Below are 10665 nucleotides of genomic sequence, written 5' to 3' on the forward strand. Positions count from 1 at the left end.
GGAATGATCAGTTTCAAACATTTCACTCAAATCAGGACACCACTAAAGACAATAATTTGGAGAAGAGGAGAGAGAAAATGTGCTCTCCACTCTATCTCTGCCTCCGTCTCTCCTTCTCTCGGTCCATAAATCTTCTGACACATAATTCTGTCAGTCATACTTTTGTTTTCCTTCTGGTTGGGACATGCACAAGTACCTGAGCGCTGCACAGTAAATTGCAGAGCACAAGGTTGTCTTTATGTGATTCCTAAGATATGGGCATAGTGCTTTTTGTGCACCTTCTTAACAGCCTGGTGTTTGAGGCACTGCGATGGAGGCTAGAGATAGCAGACAATATCCACTCCTCATAAGAGAGATCCTCCACTGTTTGGCTCAAAGCAGCCCTCACTGGGTCTATCAGACTACCTCTGGTCTATCTGATTTCCCATGTAAACACTGGTCAGATAGCTTCCTGGTAGTGTAACTGGCAGCAGGGAACCAGAGAGAGTTCGGACAGAGGCCTGATCTGCTCTCTAGGGGGCTGTTGACGAGCCATCAAAAGTGCGTCCCCCAGAGAATCCTGTCTCGTTCAAACAGAGTCTGTGGTTTAGAAAGTTCACAAAATATGTAATCAAGGACTGTGATGCGTCTTAGGAAAATGGGAGAAATGAGACCTTTGAGTGCACTGCTTAAAGACCGCCTTTGATGCTTGTGCATGAGCTGTGGAGAATAAAGTTCTATCTCCAAAAGATCAGGGTACCCCATATGATACTTTTCAGTGTTTTCTTTCTTCCCCAGAGTGGTTTGAAACAGGGCTATGGAGGGCCCTCATGCCTGCCCCCCCAGAAGACGTCACCTGAGCTAAGCTTACAGTAATCCTCCGATGTCTCGGTCGTCCTGACACGGGATGTTTTGAACAAAAACACCAAACTCACTCTAACCCCACAAGGCCCAGTGGCTTTTGAGAAAGATCACTGATCTTCTTCCAGCAACGTGCCAGACAGTCAAACAGGCAACCAGCCAATAAGCCAGGTAGCTTACTAACTAGCCAGCTAGTCCACCCTGCTTTGCCCCTAAAACAACAACATTTCCTATCCATAACCATTTCCTCTTGGTTTGACGGTGTCACATGTCCAAAACTTATTACATTTCCCCAGAGGCTCATCTAGACTCCGTAGTTGCTGGATGATTATGAAACCTTTTTTTTAAATAGCGTTCACCATAGAGGTTCAACACATAACTTACAGAACAGGCAGGGATGGGGTGGAGGAGAAAGACAGCATCACCATTTAAATGGAAACAATGTCAAATCTCTTTTCTTCATTTGTATTACTCATACTCCTCAGTGATCTTCCTCAAGCTTGTCAATGTCACATTTCTTTGATGTTCAGGTTGGGATGTCTCCCTCACTGCGAGAAAAGGTGCACAAACAAGTCATTGTGCTGTAAACATTCAGTGTGTACTTTTCTGATGGTGTCATAGCTTCCAGCCTCTGTCTTTTGGCTAGGAGGTTCAGAGGGAGCTGCAATGCATTTTCTACTCTAGCATATTGCTGCTTGTCCAGACATGCTTCTAAATGTATCATTGCAGAAAGCCATGAAACAATTTGAACTGATGCTGCCAGTTTAAATAACTAAACCATGTGGTCAGGGCTATTATGTCATTAATCTTCTGCTGTTCAACTTGTGATGTGCCAAGCAATAGAAACACTCTCACATTCAGCTAAAATCAAGTAAAAAGATACCAGAAAATAATACTTTTGAAGTGTAGGCCCAAACCTTCATGAAGGTCTCAAATGTGGACTGTTTGAAAACCTGAGACATTTCGAGGCCGTTGACCTCTCTGTCTTTCCTGCATACAGTAGATCAATATGATTCAACAAGGGAGGATGGATTTACAACAGAGCCCAGTTACAGAGCAGGCTCAGTAAATATGTCCCAGTAAAGATGACTAACTAACTTTGGAAGCATCTAATATTGCAGTGCACCACGCACAGAATCCAGTAGACATGGAACTCTTGATCTGATACAATGAACATGCTAAATGATGTTTTCTGTCCCTGACTAAATAAATGTCAGCCAATGTTGGCTGTAAACAGGCCTGACGACAGGCCTAGTAGGGCCCTGGTGGTTGCTATCGCTCTCAATCTCCCAACAGAGGACTAATTCAAAAAACCAAACCTTGAAAACTGACCACACATTTTCTTCTCAGTCCCTGACGCTTTTTGAAGAACTGTGTTGAAGTAGCATAATGGCCTCCGGTGTGAGAATAAAGCTAGAGTGACAGTTGTAGATGATACTACAGTTCATCTAGGGGTCAAAGGTTGGTCTTTGGGGCAGGGAGGTGCCACAGCTGGAGTCAGCTAATGTCATGGTAATGAGATAGCCAATGGAACAAAAGATGGCATATAAAGAGAGAGATGAGGGCAAACAACAATCTTTGTTCTTGTCCAGACACCAATCAGAGGATACTTTCCCCAACCTTAATGGTTTTACAGGCATATTCAACAGACCCAGGAATGGTTCCGGGGCGTGTGAGAATCAACTTTACTGTACAGTAAATAAACAGATGTGGTTTACTGCTGCGTAACGTTGAGTCTTTGTAAACAGCATAGAGCTGATCACATACTGTTCACTGGGATGTGGCGTTTGGCCTTAAAATAGAGACAAAACAACTGGGCAGGACGGTGAGCAGCACAGTGGGCTGTGCCCCTTGACCACAGGCCAAGCAGGTGGACTGTGAATCTGGCAGGAGGACAGAAGACCAGAAGATCTTCAAGCCAAGGACCAAACCCTGCCTGCTAGGCACTGACAGAAACACCATTAGGACACGTCACCGTGGTTCCTCTGCTGGGCCGGTGGAACAGTGAGGAAGGATGTTCCTATTCAAAAGAGCTCCCAAAGGGGGAAAGGCTATACTCTTAACACTGTCACACATTGTCAACTGTATCTCCCTTGGATGGAAAAAAAATGGTGACAGTATTGTCAGCAGCCACCGATACTGGTACAATCACTTCCATCATAAATTAGAAAATGTCTAAAGGGCTGGTGTCTAATAACAGGATCAGCAACAAAGGCATGTCTGCTACAACACAGTCTCAATGAGGGGGGGAAGCTGTCTATAACACCTTTAATGGTGGCGGCCAGGAAGACAATGTATGGGGGAAGAGAAGAGTACACACCAAAAGGGTCCTCTTGTGTGTCTGGTGACACAGGATATATGACAGATGTCTTTTCACCTGCAGGCGGCACATTGAAAAGTATAAAAGGACTGCAAATCTATTCATACCGTGTCTATGTTCTGAAAGTTACGGAGAAGATAACCCCAAAAATGTGATCTTTGCCGTCATCCACGCACAATTCTCTTTGGGCCCACACTTATAACTGATCATCTGTTAGTGTTTGTAAGTGATGGTGTGCACAATGGCAATGGGAGGAGAGCCCAACTCCTGTACAAGATGGAGCCGCATGTGGAGGAAAGATCCCAGGTGAGACCTGAGCTCCACCAGAGCTGCTGCCTCCAGCAGGTGGAAGCAGGCTGCAGGTGGCAGGCCTTCAAAGGCAGTGGGCGAGACAAGTTAAGGCATCAGACAACTCTACTGTAGATCCTAGTTCAGAATACTGTAAGGAGGCAGCATATACTATGCACTATGCATTTTTGAACAGACTGTGCATCAGTAATGAAGAAGGGAGTGAGAGTTACCTTCTTGTCGTTACTTGTTGACATACCTCATGTGTTATGACTCAAACGTGTTGAATCAGTAATAAATAACAACCCAATGAGAGCTTCTGATGTTGATGACTTGTTGTCATCATTCATTCTACAGTACAGGTCCAGAAGAGTATTTTTTTCTTCCACCATTACAGTGAGTGTACATTCAGTAAATGTATATTTGTCAGTCCTCAAAGGAACACCTCAGGTAAAGACTTCTCAAACACCCTGAAGTGGATCCACTCCTCACCTGTATGAAGTCAAAGCAGGATCTTTCCAGAAGGATTAATCCCTAAATGTCTAATTAAGTGACTAGTCACAACAGGTAAATCCCACCTGTACAATGGTGATCTAAACAAGAATCAGGGCTCAGGGCTTGCCAATGCTGTGGAGGAGTATAGAGAATGGTTGGCCACTGAAAGCCTAATCCTGGTCCTTGAAAGTGTTTTGTTCTCATAAGGAAGCAGCGGCTAGAGAGAGAGAGAGCAGGGTACAGAGCTGGCAAAGTTAGGCCAGTGGTGTCCATCCAATCCTGATGTCCACTTCCTTTGATGAAGCAAAATGTATCTGTCTAAAATGGCACAGTTTGTGTAGCACAGAGAACATTGAGGAAGAGTCGCCCCCTAGAGAGAAGGAAAGGTATTGTAGAACATCAGAAACTTATCCACAGCAAAATATGTGTGGGTGAACAAACCTCATTGAAAATCTCTGCAGTAATCTTCATGTTATGCTTTTGAGTAGCTCTCACTACCGTACTACCTATATTTCATTTACCATGTTGAATTGGGGTGGGACACCGCAGTGAAAACTGCGAAATAACACCGATTTTTGGGTCATTTTGATGTATATCAAAATGTTAAAATGTGACAACAGAGACTGTATTTTTTCTCGAGAAAAGACACCTACAGTATCACCTCAGTGGGGCCCCTTCTTAAGTACTGGAGACTCACTGCTCCACTCTCCAGAGATGCCGGCAATATCCACAGTCAAACTGTCCTCAGGGCAATTCCATTCCTCTAATGTCCCTCTCTGTGTAGACTGCAGTTGTCGGCATTGGGTCATATGATGATATATCTGTGAACAATGTCAGTGGAAAAATTCCATAATCATGAATGCATTTACCTGCATGTAGACCTGCAGTACAGAGGGACAGGAGAGGAGGAGAGTGTGTCCTGACAGTGAAATGAGGAGCGAAAAAACAAAGCACCCAAGGACGACTGGAAAGTCCCGCTGGGGACAGAATACATGTCCATTAGCTCACTCAGTCAACCTCACTGATGAATTGCTGTACATAAAGACTGTGGAGGAAGGTGTGGCTGCTAGGTGAGGTTTAATGATTACAGGAAAGGACAGAAGCTGGTCATTCTAAAGAATATAAGTCAGCTGTGGGAGCCTAATCCGCTGTCAGCTGAACAAAAACTCTTTGAATGGGTGATTTAACAGTATCTGTTCATTTGCTACACTCCACCCAATACACAGAGCTCAGGCTACATGTTCACTTCTTAAAAGCAGTAACCTACCTCAAGTGCTCCAACGCAGAGATCAGTTTGAAACTGTACAGTGACAGTTTCAGAGAGACACAAGGTTAAAAAATGTAGATTAAGACTGAAAGGGTATGGTTTTGTTCCCCGTATGTCTGTATCTGGATGACTGGATGTACCTCACAATGTTAGAAAGTCTCGGTTCCCAAGCAGCCTCAGACCAGTCAGGCAGGTTTGCTGTAATTACATAAAAGAAATTGCAGTCCCTCCAGGGTTTTGGTCATATGTGAGAGAATGAGAAAGAGCGTCAGAGAGAGACAGAGAGAGACCTTTACTAGCTGAGTGAACTGATATTGGTGGAATGATAGTTGAAGGAGATTCATCCTCTGTAAAACATAAAATATGCATGGCTGTTGTTGCACATATTATAGTTAAACAATATTTTTAAACCATCTAATGCAATGTTAACCTATTGAAGTGATCTGTTACATGAACCAGAGGCTGTGGGGATGAACGACTCAGGTGAGAGAGGAGTCTGTCAGGAGCTCAGTACCACCAGTAGTCTACCAGCTGCGTTAATATCAATACTGCTGTTAACACATCTAGAGAGTCATCATGCCAACCATGACAGCAAATCAGTCAGAGGAGGCCACACTCAGTCAGAGGAGGGAGGCCACACTCAGTCAGAGGAGGGAGGCCACACTCAGTCAGAGGAGGGAGGCCACACTCAGTCAGAGGAGGGAGGCCACACTCAGTCAGAGGAGGGAGGCCACACTCAGTCAGAGGAGGGAGGCCACACTCAGTCAGAGGAGGGAGGCCACACTCAGTCAGTGGAGGGAGGCCACACTCAGTCAGAGGAGGGAGGCCACACTCAGTCAGAGGAGGGAGGCCACACTCAGTCAGAGGAGGGAGGCCACACTCAGTCAGAGGAGGGAGGCCACACTCAGTCAGAGGAGGGAGGCCACACTCAGTCAGAGGAGGGAGGCCACACTCAGTCAGAGGAGGGAGGCCACACTCAGTCAGAGGAGGGAGGCCACACTCAGTCAGAGGAGGGAGGCCACACTCAGTCAGAGGAGGGAGGCCACACTCAGTCAGAGGAGGGAGGCCACACTCAGTCAGAGGAGGGAGGCCACACTCAGTCAGAGGAGGGAGGCCACACTCAGTCAGAGGGAGGCCACACTCAGTCAGAGGAGGGAGGCCACACTCAGTCAGAGGAGGGAGGCCACACTCAGTCAGAGGAGGGAGGCCACACTCAGTCAGAGGAGGGAGGCCACACTCAGTCAGAGGAGGGAGGCCACACTCAGTCAGAGGAGGGAGGCCACACTCAGTCAGAGGAGGGAGGCCACACTCAGTCAGAGGAGGGAGGCCACACTCAGTCAGAGGAGGGAGGCCACACTCAGTCAGAGGAGGGAGGCCACACTCAGTCAGAGGAGGGAGGCCACACTCAGTCAGAGGAGGGAGGCCACACTCAGTCAGAGGAGGGAGGCCACACTCAGTCAGAGGAGGGAGGCCACACTCAGTCAGAGGAGGGAGGCCACACTCAGTCAGAGGAGGGAGGCCACACTCAGTCAGAGGAGGGAGGCCACACTCAGTCAGAGGAGGGAGGCCACACTCAGTCAGAGGAGGGAGGCCACACTCAGTCAGAGGAGGGAGGCCACACTCAGTCAGAGGAGGGAGGCCACACTCAGTCAGAGGAGGGAGGCCACACTCAGTCAGAGGAGGGAGGCCACACTCAGTCAGAGGAGGGAGGCCACACTCAGTCAGAGGAGGGAGGCCACACTCAGTCAGAGGAGGGAGGCCACACTCAGTCAGAGGAGGGAGGCCACACTCAGTCAGAGGAGGGAGGCCACACTCAGTCAGAGGAGGGAGGCCACACTCAGTCAGAGGAGGGAGGCCACACTCAGTCAGAGGAGGGAGGCCACACTCAGTCAGAGGAGGGAGGCCACACTCAGTCAGAGGAGGGAGGCCACACTCAGTCAGAGGAGGGAGGCCACACTCAGTCAGAGGAGGGAGGCCACACTCAGTCAGAGGAGGGAGGCCACACTCAGTCAGAGGAGGGAGGCCACACTCAGTCAGAGGAGGGAGGCCACACTCAGTCAGAGGATGCAACAGATTGACTGAGGGCTGACGCATTCTTTGGGAAGTGTGCTCTTCAAAGTTCTTCAAACCAGGCTGGGCTACAAGAGCATTCCGTTTCAAACTTCTGTTTAGACTCTCTTAGAATGTATGTATTTGATCAAACGAAGAGAAGAGCATTCCTTCAGTTCTGTGCCAACCTGCTTAAATGTATTTGCACAAAGAAGTATTATACCACATGTAGGAAAACAGCACTGGATTGACGGCGATGGCAGGTTAATCCAGTCATTTGAAAACCCAGGAGCAGAATGATTTAAGATGGTTGTGGGTAAAGCAAAGCAACAGTCAACCTACTCCTCTGGCTTAGTTAAATAAGCTGTCTTATACTAATACCCAACACTTATTCAGTACTGCTGTAAAAACAGGTTTACAGTGTATTGCATACTATAATCAACTAATCAAGTGACAGTATCCAAAAAGCCTAGAGGTATTACTAAACCTGCTGGGATCTGACTCCTAGAGGCCTGCTGGTACTAGCTAGTTAGGTAGATATGGAATATGCACCCGCATTTATGGTTATACAAACTCCCTATGGAAAATGACATTTTGAACCCAATGTCATTGTAGTAAACAGTGTTGTTTGTTTATCATTGATTATCTTCTTCTTTTTCCTAAATGACCTATGAGTTTGTGGGTTATTTCAGGCATACCTGTTGTCATGTCACATCTTTAGGACATGTTCCAACACCAACTTTATAGGGCATGTCATTATTCTGTTTTTACTAGGTTGTACCACCTGCAAAAGAACCAATAGGTGCTTTATCCAAATAGAACACAATTAAACAAAACATTTATATTTTTGTAAAAAATATAATTTTATTAAGATTCATATTCCTTTTGGATCAACGTGTCACAAAAGAGTCGACAGTCAGTCCACAAGTGCACCTCGAAGAGGAAAACTTTATTTTGGAATAACAAACACTTGAAACCAGCTCATTACCTCAATGACACTTCTTTCCTAAAACAAGCCTCAACTCTTCACTAAACTAAACTACTCTACCCTGAGCTCATCCAACAATTTATTACCATGCCTAAAATCCACTAAAAGCAGACAGTGTGCATTCCTCAGCTAGTTTGTTACTTACGTCTGTGAGACAGACGAGGAGACTGGAATGCCTAAAACCAGCTGAGAGAGATGTCAGGTATGAGGGCTTGGATCCAACACCCTTCAATGGATTCTGCCCTCAGTCCACTGATAACAGACTGAAGGGGGAAGTTCAAAGCAACATGGCGGACAGTACACCATCCTTTAGCTTTCCATGTATCACTCCATGTACTCCTTTCAATGGACAAAGTTGACCAAGGGTGTCTATCCCAGAGAGAACTGGAAGAGAAGAAAGTTAAAGCTTTCCTTCTAAAGGGTATGAGAGAATTTGGAGACTAATCCTTGATTATTTATGTGTGTCTGTTGATTGCGACACAAACACAAATTTACCTGTCCTGCAAACCTTACATCTGCAACATGTCTGCTTTACCTCATGTTCTCCTGTGGGAACAAGTCTGGAGCTAACCTATAGACGAAGTGGTAGAGTCTATGAGGTAGATTAGAAAATTACACAGCTACTGGTGGCACGGACCATTTGTTAAAGTAGCCATGCTATAACTAAAAAGTGAACTGAAACTGTTGATCATACAAAAGACATGTTGAAGTTGTCAAGTGGTTGTTGTGATTGAGACATAACTCAGCAGTAAAGCTAAGTGGCGGTTCTCTGAGATGACAGATCGGCAGCAATATTTCTTCCAACATACCTGGTAGAACTTCCTGTGTCAGAGGTTAAACATGTCTTTCTGTCAGTAGAAAAAATCCAGTCAGCCACACTCCACACCGAGAGTTGACTTGACTCTACCATGACAGGGTCAAATCATCTGAATGAACAATACGGATTTTAGATAATGAACAAGAGATTTCTGCAGCCGCAACTTCAAAGTCTGGCTGCAATTCCCACAGATGGGCACTGTTTGTTTCAAAGCATCGACACTGAAAGACCTTTGAGGCCACCCAGAACTATGTCTCTCATAACACAAATATCATCAGGCCAGATAAGAGTAAAGCCAAAGTAAATAGGAGCTTGTTACCTGTGTTTGCCAGGAGACTCTATGGTAAGCCAAAAAAATCTTGGAACGTTGCACAACACGGTTATCAGACTAGGTGCTGAAGAGTATCTCTCCCACATGTAATACCATGTAGTACCAATGTGCACTGATGACCCTAGATTAAGAACATTGTTAATAAAAAGCAAAGGCATTCAAGCATATTGAGGGCATTCAATGAAACAGAACTTATAGACCAGAGCAATATCACAGCAAGGACACTGCTCATCCTGAGGTTTCACAGTGGTTTCACAATGCTCACAATTGCATTTTCTTGCAAACATGGACCAGCAGGGAAAGAATTCCTGTGTGTTTCTCAAGTGAACTACCCATTTCTGTCTGGTTCAGTGCGATGCATTAGAATCCGAGTACAATCAGGTGTTTTCAGGATTCAAAGGAGATATGCATCTTCAGGCTCTGGCCACGGTACAAGGCCTTGTTTCCATGGATACAGCTGGCTCAGAGCAATCTGTGTGTGTTTGTGTGTGTGTGTGTGGGGGGGGGGTATGTGAAACTGTGTGTATGGGTGCATGTGTGTTTAGTCCTCCTGCACCATACATGCACCACACACAGATTACAGGATCCTATACAGAACAGCATTGAAGGAAACGTGGAAAGACAAGGTGCTATGGTTCTCTCCCTAGCATCTGGACGACCTTTACATATCATACACTCTGCAGATAACAAATGCGTTGACATCTTTATATTTAGTGTGTGTGTGTGTGTGTGGGGGGGAGGGGGGTGATGACTGTTGTTAAACATGCAAGATGTTTGTTGTGAACAAAGTCTCAGGTATACATCAGTGATCTGAAATACAATACACAATGCCTGAATGTATTTTAAAGTGAAACCACCTAATCAACCACACAGTGATAATGTTATTTGGGCAAAAAAGTTGTATGGTTTTTCTGGAATCCCCCAAAAGACAATCCTGCTCACCTCAGATCAAGTTAATTAATAAAAAAGAATATATTTGGCTTTTAAATCTGATTAAGCAGAAAGGAATGCACCTCTACTGTCAGTTCAGCCTGAAGGCTTTGTCCTGCACCAAACATGTTTTTGTAGTAGAAAAAAACACTAATGGCATCTACTGCTGAACTTACTGAATGGGCCCTCAAGCTAACTTCAGTTAAAGCTGTCCTCTATGTTCACTGTATATTTATGAACCACAACAATATAACAATCTAGCAGTATCCTGTGGAACTTACAGTATTACAGTATGCACAGACAGTGCAACAGGACACACAGTAAACTACACAGAGATCCC

Source organism: Hypomesus nipponensis, chromosome 18 (assembly GCF_054491055.1).
Source record: "Hypomesus nipponensis isolate SF chromosome 18, ASM5449105v1, whole genome shotgun sequence".
In the NCBI taxonomy this organism is placed as follows: domain Eukaryota; kingdom Metazoa; phylum Chordata; class Actinopteri; order Osmeriformes; family Osmeridae; genus Hypomesus; species Hypomesus nipponensis.